This window comes from Callospermophilus lateralis, unplaced genomic scaffold, assembly GCF_048772815.1.
Source record: "Callospermophilus lateralis isolate mCalLat2 unplaced genomic scaffold, mCalLat2.hap1 Scaffold_63, whole genome shotgun sequence".
NCBI lineage: Eukaryota > Metazoa > Chordata > Mammalia > Rodentia > Sciuridae > Callospermophilus > Callospermophilus lateralis.
This window is the reverse complement of record NW_027514713.1, coordinates 12,694,069-12,705,090: the sequence shown is the minus strand read 5'-3', so window position 1 is coordinate 12,705,090 and position 11,022 is coordinate 12,694,069. Positions and strand designations below refer to the sequence as shown.

The following is an 11,022-nucleotide window of genomic DNA, read 5'->3' as shown; positions in this document are numbered from 1 at the left end:
ACCTAAAGTTAGAATTGGGACATAGAGGCAAAGTTCACTGTTAGAGTGTGTGTGCAGAATGTGCAAGATAGTCAGTTCCAAACTTAGCAACACTATAAAAAGCAAATATTAACAGGGAATGATGTTGAAAATAAAGCAGCATATTAAATGAGACACTCTCCCTCCATCTATAGATAAATTTAAGGAAAAAACTACTGTGAGTATTTCTTTGGCAAAATCATGAATGAGTAGAGAGATTTAGATACACTGGATACTAGTCCGGTCTTAAGAAATGTACCATATGTGGGACAAAATTCCAAACTACCATAATCACCTGTAGTGAGCAGAAATGTGAGAGAGGGGCTGAGGATGTAGCTCAGTTTTTACAGTGCTTGCCTTGTATGCACAAGGCCCTGGGTTCAATCTCTAGCACCAAAAAAAAAAAAAAGGAAATATTAAAGAAATGATACAAAAAAATGGTCATATCTAGGAGCCATAAAATTTTTCACAAGTGCTTCATCAGCTGTGACCAAGACACAAAAATACCCAAATATCAAAGCTGTCAATTTATCTCAAAAAAAAAAAAATCTGCCAGCATATTTTCCCAATTGCTGTTGCTGACATATGAAGTTCACTCTAGCTTGTGTTATAGGCAAAATAGGGAGGAATCCAGTAAACTACTCTTAACTTGAGTAAGATTTTAGCACTTCCAGAATCCTGCCCCAACCCTGATATACTAGTAATAAGGCCAGAAATACCAATTCCTCCTAGAAAAATGTATTTTTTTTTTGTGGGTGTGTGTATGTGTGTATTTAATGTTTCACATTTAACATATTTTGTTTATGTTACTATGTCCCTGATACACTAGTAATAATGCCAGAACTACCAATTGCTCCTAGAAAGTTTTTTTTTTTGTGTGTGTGTGTATTTGTGGATGTGTGTGTCGATGTGTTACTGAATATCTCAACTGTAACATATTTTATTTACCTTACTATGTCCTGAAGTTCCAAACTCTAGAACAAAAGGTGATTGAGCTTATGTAAATCTCTGTAGATTTCAAACAAATGAATTTACATTCTTTTCCCAGCACTTTTATGAACTGTGATACCAAACAGCTGTTCAAAAAGGAGCTTAACAAACAATGATCCCTGTTTATTCCAACAAATCTGTACAGAATAGTCCTACATTGGCTACTTCATATAAAATTTCCTCAGGGATAAAATGCATCAGTCAAAGAGATTTTCTGTAGCCTGGGCAGTGTTGTTGAAAAGGTTATTATAATAATCTGAAAGAGCTAGGTGTGGTGGCCAATATACTAGAGGCTGGAGAGGCAAGTCAGGAGGATTGTGATTTGAAAGACAGCCTTAACAACATAGAAAGGCTACAAACAACTTATTCAGAGATGAGTGATATATCACCCATCTCAAAAAAAAAGGACTGGAAACATAACTCAGTGGTAAGCACCCACGGATTTCAATTCCTAGCACCAAACCACACCAAACTAAACAAATATCTGAAAGATAGTAGGGACTCCAGAGTATAGGTGTATATGCATAGTTAAAAATTTTGGTTACAATATAAAGTTAATAAAGATACTTTTGAAAAAACTATCTTGGTTCTTTTTTTTAAAAGAGAAAGCGAGAGAGGGGGAGAGAGAGAGAGAGAGAGAGAGAGAGAGAGAGAGAGAGATAGAGAGAGAGAGAGAGAGAATTTTAATATTTATTTATTCATTTTAGTTTTCGGCAGACACAACATCTTTATTTGTACATGGTGCTGAGAATAAAACCCAGTGCCACATGAATACCAGGCAAGTGCACTGCCGCTTGAGCCACATTCCCAGCCCCTATCATGGTTCTAAGAGCTCAAAATAAAAATTCCATATAATCCACTAATAATAATTTTTTTGAAGCAGGGTATCATTGTGAATGTCTGTACTCGCAGTGGCTTGGGAGGATGAAACAGGAGGAACTTAAAAACAGCCTCAGAAACTTGGCAATGGCTTAAGTGACTCAGTGATATCCTGTCTTATTAAAAAAATAGGGATGTAACAAAGTGGTAAATTGCCTAAATAAGTACAAATAAATAACAATAACAATTCTTGGTTTAAAAAAATGCCCTGTTACCCAGTAATTATAATTCTGGATAAGTATCTAAAGAAATTGGAACACTTTTGTTAAAGATATTACTTTACTTCCATTTTTATTGTAGGTTTATTCACAGTATCTAATAAAAGGAAGCAAATGAAGTGCCTTTTAGATGCAAGGTATTGATGAAAAGGTTTCTTCCAGCTGCAGATCATCCATCTACTTGCCTTAAAGTCTGCATACTTATAATTCAAACTGCTCCCTAAAAGGCAAGACTCAGATACGGATTCTTCTGAGTACTCCAAGAAATTTTGATACCTCTGGACAAATTCTGTAAGACTTTTCCAAAACTAAGAAATAGGTAAATTTTGGAGTTTGAAATGTGGACAACATACAGTAAATTCCTCAAGGGGGAATCTTAATTCAGACACTGTGGATAAGATGTCTGGTCTGGGGAAGAAAGAGGAAGTAAAATAAGAGTTTGAGATAAAACTAGACTTTACTGATTTATAGGTTATTGATTTAATCCAAACAAATATTGGAAAAGGGTTAAAGCTACTATTTAAAATTTATGTAAAACAGGTATTCAAAAAGTACCAGGAAAGAGCTGAAGGTGTGGCTCACTGATACAGTGCTTAATTCTCAGTGCCCCATATAAATAAATTAAATATAAATAAATATTAAAAAAAAATACCAGGTAAGGATTTAAGGTTGTTGTTCAGTAATAGAATTCTTGGCTAGTATGCATGAGGCAGTCTGTTCGATACTGGACCCACATTAATAACAACAACAATAATAATAAAATAATAATAATAATAATCATAATAATAATAATAAAGATATTTTGTTCATCCACAACTAAGAAAAATATATTTTAAAAAGTACAACAGTGCTATGGCCTGTAACCTTCTAATTATCTGTGTTCTAATTAGGCCCTTGCAATTGAACTCTCTTGTTATTTAAATTAAAGTCCAGTTCCACTTTTATTTCCTGCCACACCAGGACAAAGGAGTTTGCTTGAATATTAGGAATGCTTCTAAATGTCACTTTAATAAAGTTGTTTTACATATTTAAAAACTCAGCTGAAAGCAAACTTGGTGGCACAGGCCATAACCCCTGTGGCACAGAAGAATTATACATGGGTATCATGAGTTCAACGCTACCATCAGAGAAAGCAAGGCACTAAGCAACTAAGTGAGACCCTCTCTATAAATAAATACAAAAAAGGACTGGGGATGTATCTCAGCGTCCCTGAGTTAAATACCTGGTACAAAAAAGAAAAAGAAGAAAAAAGAAAAAAATTCAAATAGGGACAAATACATTAAAGAAACAAACAAACAAACAAACAAACAAACAACAACAAAAAAAAACACCTTAATTTTGGGCAAATTAACTACACTATTGTGAGGATGGCTTTAGGCCTGGATTAAAAAAACTCCATATTAAAAACTTCAGTTTGAAACATGCAGCCTCACCAGGCATGACTAAAGAAGCCCTGCAGTATTGCCCTCAGACATAAACAAATCATTTCCCCTCACCTTGATAAACAGAGTGAGGCCTCTGGCAGGTTGTCCTCACCTAATAAGAGGGAAGGGTGAGAAGACCAAGGTGCAGACCACCAGACCAGATGTTTCTGGCCCTAGAGTGAATGATGTCATGGAAAAATCTGGTGGTAACTAACAAGGATTGAAAAAAAGGGTAAAAAAGCTGCAAAATTTAGTATAAAGAGTAGAGCAAATGAACAGATGTTCAGCCAGCTCAATAAAAAATACACTTGAGCTAGGGAGGCTGATGAGGACTTGGAATGACATTTCATCACTTCTCATCATTTGTATTATCCTCACCACTCTTAAACTCTACAGCCACACTTTAGTGAGTGGGGGAAAGCTAAAAGATTATGTGAAGTTCTTCTCATGTGATGAAAACTTAATTTCAGTGGGGAGAAACCCAATGGGGAAAATAAAACCAAGAGGCAAGATCTCCCACACACCCAAAATATATACTTTCATGAATAAAAATTTTATCAAAATTACTTTAAAATTTCATTTAACTTTTGTGCTCTCTGGTCTTATGAGAAAGAAAATTTTATTTTAAACTTCTAAGCAATGTCCTAAGGCATTAATATTTTTCCCAGAGGGAAAAACAATATAATGCATCAGTATAATTTAAAAATTTCTAGTATTCATAATAAAAATTAAGAAGGACAGATTAAATCAATTTAATAACTTAAACTACTATATCCCCAATATTATTATTTTTGAAAATATAAATTGACAAATAAATAAATGTATTTTTCAAGCTTAATCCTAAAAATCACTCTTGGGCTGGGGATGTGGCTCAAGTGGTAGCGCGAATGCGTGCGGCTCGGGTTTGATCCTCCGCACCACATACAAACAAAGATGTTGTGTCCGCCGAGAACTAAATAAATATTTAAAAAATACTCTCTCTCTCTCTCTCTCTCTCTCTCTCTCTCTCTCTCTCTTTAAAAAAAATATTAAAAAAAATAAAAATAAAATTCACTCTTGACCTCTCAGGGATATCTATGTTCACCATAGCTACATTCCATGTTTGAGATCTATAAATTCCCTGACCTCAACAAGGTGAAAAAAATTGACAACTCAGTTCTGTGGCTTAGGTTATGGAATAAACATACCAAACAACATTCTCTCAGGGCCAAAGAACAGGAGAGATTCTGCACTTTGAGAGAGAAGCCATCTACAACTCAGAAGTGTACAAAAGTGGAAGCTGTTTCTCACAGGATTCTGGGCACAGATCCATTTTCATTTTAGATATTATACTTTAACCAAAAGAGATTGGTATCACTGGAGAGAAGACTCTAGGTCATCAGATCATCAGTAAACCAGAAACTAGAATCTAAACATTTAAAAAAAATTATTTTGCAGTTTTTTTCTTTAGCCTAATGCAGGGTTGTGATTTCATTTTTCTTCTTTAGTATTGGGTACTCTGAGAATATCATCAAATATTAAAGGCATAGAAGTCTACACATATTTCCATATAATTCAATAAATCCTGTCAAGAGATTAAAGTTTAAATTTAAATTAATAAAAATTTAACCAGTACCTATAAGGCACAATATGTTTTTCACATAACTTCTGTTCCACATGTGATTGAATCCTGTCATTCAGCCCATGTTTAGTGAATTAGATATCTATCACTGAATAAGAAGAAACCATATAAAAATTATTATCTCAAGTGTGGGCTTATCATCAATTAAGCCTGTGTTCATATGTGATCTTTTTACTGAATTTGGTGATAGTTGGTAAAATTACTGAACTTCAGAGGGATATATGGTTGCCAAAAAAAACACCCTTTTTCTCAGAATCAAATAAATTAAGGTAGGCTCATTCTCAAGGAGGTGACAGGTTATAAAAGTAAAAACAAAGTATTCAAAGTGTTTCCTGACTAAAACACTTTCATAGTCACAGATTTACATAAGTCACTCACAAAAAAATAAGAGCTTAGATCCAAAATTTGGGAAATATACTCTGCACTTTGGATACAAGAGGAGTAAAAACACATTGTCAACTTTATGTGTACAGATAGGGCTAAAGAATTGCTAATATGTTGACACTCAGTATCATTCTGCTTTTTGTAATGGATGAGGTTTACATAGATGTTCAGTGTGAAAGAATATTTGAAAGGTCTCCTGAATATTAAGCAACTTTACTGAAATTCAGGATCAATTCTCTGTGACCCCAAAGCCACAACTCACATCCTCTAGACTACATGAATTATCAATCTTTAATTATTGTTTTAGAAGTTAGATAGTGGCACAAAAAAAGCAGAATTTTTTTTTTTGTACCAAGGACTGGACTCAGAACACTTTATCACAAATCACATCTTCATCCCATTTGTTTTTAAAGACAAGCCAAGTTCTCACTAAGATGCTTAAGGCCCCACTGAGTTGCTGAGTCTAGCCTTGAACTTAAAATCCTTCTTCTCAGCCTCTTGAGTCACTGAAATTACAGACATGCATTACAATATTGGCTCTTGTATCCCGGTTTATGAATAGGCAAAATTGAAATGATAAGCAGAGAAGCAGCTGTTATAATCACCCCTTTATTAATTCTGGCTTCATTCCTAAGGTTTAAATATTTAAACCCATATTTCAATGTATACTGAAGGTAACATTATCTATTATAGTCAACAGTCTGTTCATGTCCATTTTATCCAGACAATTTTTTACTGCCTAAACTTTGATTTAATTTGAAAATGTTACTCAATATGTTTGAACTTCTGGTTTTTCTTCTGGCATTATTAGGATACTCGGTTCAAACCATACAGCCTATGGAAAATTATGGTGTGGTTATAGCTAAAGAGAAGACTATATGATGAATAAAATTTTAAACTCACGAGGATGATGTATTTTTTTTATTTTTATGTAACCTTGGTGAATAAGATACAGCGTACACAGCCAAACCTTAAATCTTACAAAGCAGGCTCTAACTCTAGTTAATAAAGAAAAATCTCAAATACAAAAAGTTGTGTTGCAAAATCACATAGCAGTTGGTTTGTTATCAGCAGCACAGGAATGGGTTTCTGCCATATAATAATATCAGTATGACTTCAATACATCTGATATCTTTAGATGCAACCACACAGCAGTTGATCAATGATAAGTTGGAAGAATGATGAGCTTGTTTAGATACCATCTGGAGATGGCTTTTAGTAATCCTAGACAGGGGGATTGTGTTCTAGTCATACAGCATATTTTTTGAGGCCTGTGGATGCAGAGGTCTTACCTCCTTGGTAATAGATCATTGCAGAAGACTTCAAGTGTGTAGATTTTTGATGATGAAACTTTTAAGAGTAGATCATTGGAAAGGCCAAACATGGCTATAGCTACTCTGTGGTTGATGCTTCCAAAGGTTACTGTTATTATTATGATGATGATTAGTGTTATTATCATTTATTTAAGTAATGAATACCTTGATTAAGGGTACACATTCATTGTCATAAACATTTTCTTCTGAGCATGTGTTCACTATGTAAAATATTGATCATGCACCTTTTTTTCTGGCCTATATATGAAAGGGCCTATGGAATGATGCAGAATTCTAGGGCTGAATGCTCTGGGCTACCTGGGAGCTATTGTTACCTCTGCATAAGCATGACTACACTGCCAACTCTTCCTCACATCTCTCAATTGCTAGAGACCAAAATTTTACATCCTGGGTCTCAACACCCACACAGCAACTCTAATAGTCTTTAGGATATTTGCAGGTGAGAGATATCTCAGTCCTGAAAAATTAATGGAGATTTTTAGGGGAGTAGTGGCAACTAAGGACATGAAAAAGCATACAACAGTTTGTTGCCTCAGTCCAATTACAGTGAACTCCTGTGGAGAGCTGTTACATAGTGGGATTAGTTCCTTGTAAACAGAAATAAGGATTCTGACTGCACTGTGTGCAAACATAAACCTTGGAATTTGAACTATCAATGAACTGCTGAAGCCCAGGCCTCAGCCCCTTGCCAAAGAAAAAAGTGGCAGCAGTGGCATAGATGATTTGGAGAAGTAGTCAAATGAGTCATGTGCAGCTGCTCTGGTCATGGGATCAATTGTTTCTATAGATCTGACAGCAAAAACTGATGCAAGTGGGGACCGGGTCGGCGCCTTGGCGCAGGAGGAGCGTCGGGCGACGGGCATCTGGCCGAGGCGGCGAGTTGACCGCACCTCGGCGCCAGGTCTGGCCCGGCACCTTGAGGAACCCTGTCCACCGAGGAGGAGCGGGGGCTCTTCGCGGCCGCCCTCTCCAGTCTCGTGGCTCTACCGGGAGACCTCATATTTCCCCAGGGTCCCAAGCTTGAGACTCCTCGGTCCTCCTGCACCTTTTTTGCTGCCTGCGGCGTGAGCGGCCGCTGAGACTCGCCAGACGTGGCGGGCTGGGCGGACACCTCTGCCGTAGGACTCTGCCCCTCAGCCTCAATGCCTCCGCGAACAGAGTTGAGTGGGTGTGGGTGGTTGGAGCTGTGGAGGTGTCCTCCGGGGGCGAGTGAGGCCAGAACACCCGTCATGGTTAAGTTTCCTGCGCGCACGTTGCAAGGACCGGGTGAGAGTATGGTATAATTTGGTTTCCTGAGATTCTGTCTTAGTAAGAAAGAAGTGGGAAATACTCCTCAAAAAAGAACTAAAACCATAATAAAGCCACAATTTATTATTACATGGTTGTCAGCTTATTTACCAATATGGACACTTTTCCCAACATTTTTCCAACTGGTGGAGACACTGGACTAAATTCTGAATCTGAGTTCCAACAAAATGTTAATTGATGAAAGGTTACGATGTGACCATCATAAAACTAATTATCAGACTCTCAAAGTTGAACACACAAGATTGCAGGGTGAGTACATAAAATCACAAAATGAACTCAAGCGCTTGTTAAATGAAAAGGAAACAAACCAGGAAAAATTCCAGCTACTGCTTGAAGAGCTAAAAGGGGAATTAGTAGAGAAAACTAAAGATTTAGAAGAAATAAAACTGCAGGTTTTAACGTCACAAAAATTGGAATTGTTAAGAGCCCAAATACAACAAGAATTAGAAACTCTAATGAGAGAACGTTTACGGAATCTGGATGAAGAAGTGGAGAAGTATAGAGCTGAATATAATAAGCTTCGCTATGAACATACATTTCTCAAGTCAGAATTTGAACACCAGAAAGAAGAATTTGCACGCATTTCAGAAGAGGAAAAAATAAAATATGAATCAGAGATTGCAAGACTGGAGAAAGATAAAGAAGAACTACATAACCAACTGTTTAGTGTTGATCTTACAAGAGACACCAAACGAATGGAGCAACTTCTATGAGAAAAAGTCCATTTGTCTCAGAAATTAAAAGGTTTAGAGGCTGAAGTAGCAGAATTAAGGGCTGAAAAAGAGAATTCTGGTGCTCAGATAGAAAATGTCCAAAGAATACAGGTGCAACAGTTGGCTGAGATGCAGGCTACAGTTAGGTCTCTGGAGGCTGAAAAACAGTCAGCTAAGCTACAGGCTGAACGTTTGGAAAAAGAGCTACAATCAAGCAATGAACAAAATACTTTTTTAACCAGTAAATTGCATAAAGCTGACCGAGAAATAAATACATTGACCAGTAAGGTAAAAGAACTTAAACATTAAAACAAACTAGAAATAACAGACATCAAACTGGAGGCAGCAAGAGCTAAAAGTGAGCTAGAAAGAGAAAAGAATAAGATTCAAAGTGAATTGGATGGATTACAGTCAGACAATGAAATCCTCAAATCAGCTGTTGAATACCACAAAGTGCTATTAGTAGAAAAGGATCGTGAATTAATACGTAAAGTACAAGCTGCCAAGGAAGAAGGTTATAAAAAACTTGTAGTATTACAAGGTGAAAAGCTAGAACTTGAGAACAGATTAGCAGATTTGGAGAAAATGAAATTGGAACATGACGTCTGGAGGCAATCTGAAAAGGATCAGTGTGAAGAGAAATTGCGGGCATCACAGATGGCAGAAGAATCGGCCAGAAGGGAACTTCAGAGTATCAGGTTAAAACTTCAACAACAAATTGTGAATATTGAAAATGCAGAGAAAGAAAAAAGTGAAAATTCTGATCTGAAACAGCAAATCAGTAGCTTGCAGATCCAGGTGACCTCACTGGCACAGTCAGAGAATGACTTGCTGAATTCAAACCAAATGTTGAAGGAAATGGTGGAGAGATTAAAACAAGAATGCCGAAATTTAAGAAGCCAAGCTGAAAAAGTGCAAGTAGAAGTTGAAAAGACATTGGGAGAAAAACAAATACTGTGGTTGGAAGAAAAGCATAAGCTTCATGCACGTATCACAGATAGAGAAGAAAAGTATAATCAAACTAAAGAGAAACTACAGCTTGCTGCCATTGCTCAGAAAAAGAGAAAATCTCTTCATGAAAACAAATTGAGGAGATTGCAAGAGAAAGTAGAAGTCTTGGAGGCAAAGAAAGAAGAATTACAAACAGAAAATCAGGTGTTAAATAGACAAAATGTTCCATTTGAAGAATATACAAGACTTCAAAAAAGACTAAAAGATATACAGAGACGACATAATGAATTTTGAAGTCTAATTTTGGTTCCTAACATGACTCCAACAGCATCTGTCAATCCTGTTAGCATGCAGTCATCAGCCATGGTTCCAGGCATGGAACTGTCCTTTCCTCCACATATGCAGGAGGAACAGCATCAAAGGGAACTCTCGCTACTTCGCAAAAGACTGGAAGAACTAGAAATAACACAAAGAAAACAACTAGAAGAACTAGGATCTCCTGGGGAATGATGTTTTTGGATAAAAGGCAGATCAAAAGGGGTGAAATAAAGAGACTCAATAAAGCATGCAGTTTTAATGTACATGGCATTGATATACTTTATTACTGTTTGCCAAAATACTTAAATGTGCCTCTAGAAAAGGTATCAGCTACATGCCGCATTGCACGATATTCAGATTTTCCGATTATACTGATGACTAATAAAGCATTAAAAGAAAGTTTCAGAGATATTTTACAATATATAATATCTGAATATGAAAATAAATAATAGGAAATCAAGTTTTAAAATTTTCACTTCTAAATTTTTTTGGTATTTTGCCTGAAATGTACCCATCTTGAATTCTTTTTTTCTCATCTCTGAGGTGCTTGACAATAAGAACGTCAGTAAACTGCTTTACTAATATACAAGAGTTATAAATTTCTAGTTTTTGGAAAAAAGATGACAATTTAAAGGTACATTTTAAAAATCTTTAAAGGTATCTAAATATATAGGTTTATTGCAAAAGGTTACCTTTTCTAAAAGCTGTGTACACATAATTTATTAAACAGCTTAATAAATATTTTTCTACCAAAAAAAAAAAACTGATGCAAGTGTATGAGAGATTACCAGAATGAGAAATTGAAAAATAATCAAGAAGTATAGGAATCCAAAGTATATCCAGTAGAGTAAGATCTCTGTATTT

General features: G+C 36.0%; 1 pseudogene; it reads left to right on the top strand.

Moving 5' to 3' along the window:
- The first annotated feature begins 8,322 nt into the window (after positions 1-8,322).
- On the top strand, positions 8,323-10,662 carry LOC143389469 (centrosomal protein of 83 kDa pseudogene; annotated as a pseudogene).
- The last annotated feature ends 360 nt before the right edge of the window (positions 10,663-11,022 follow it).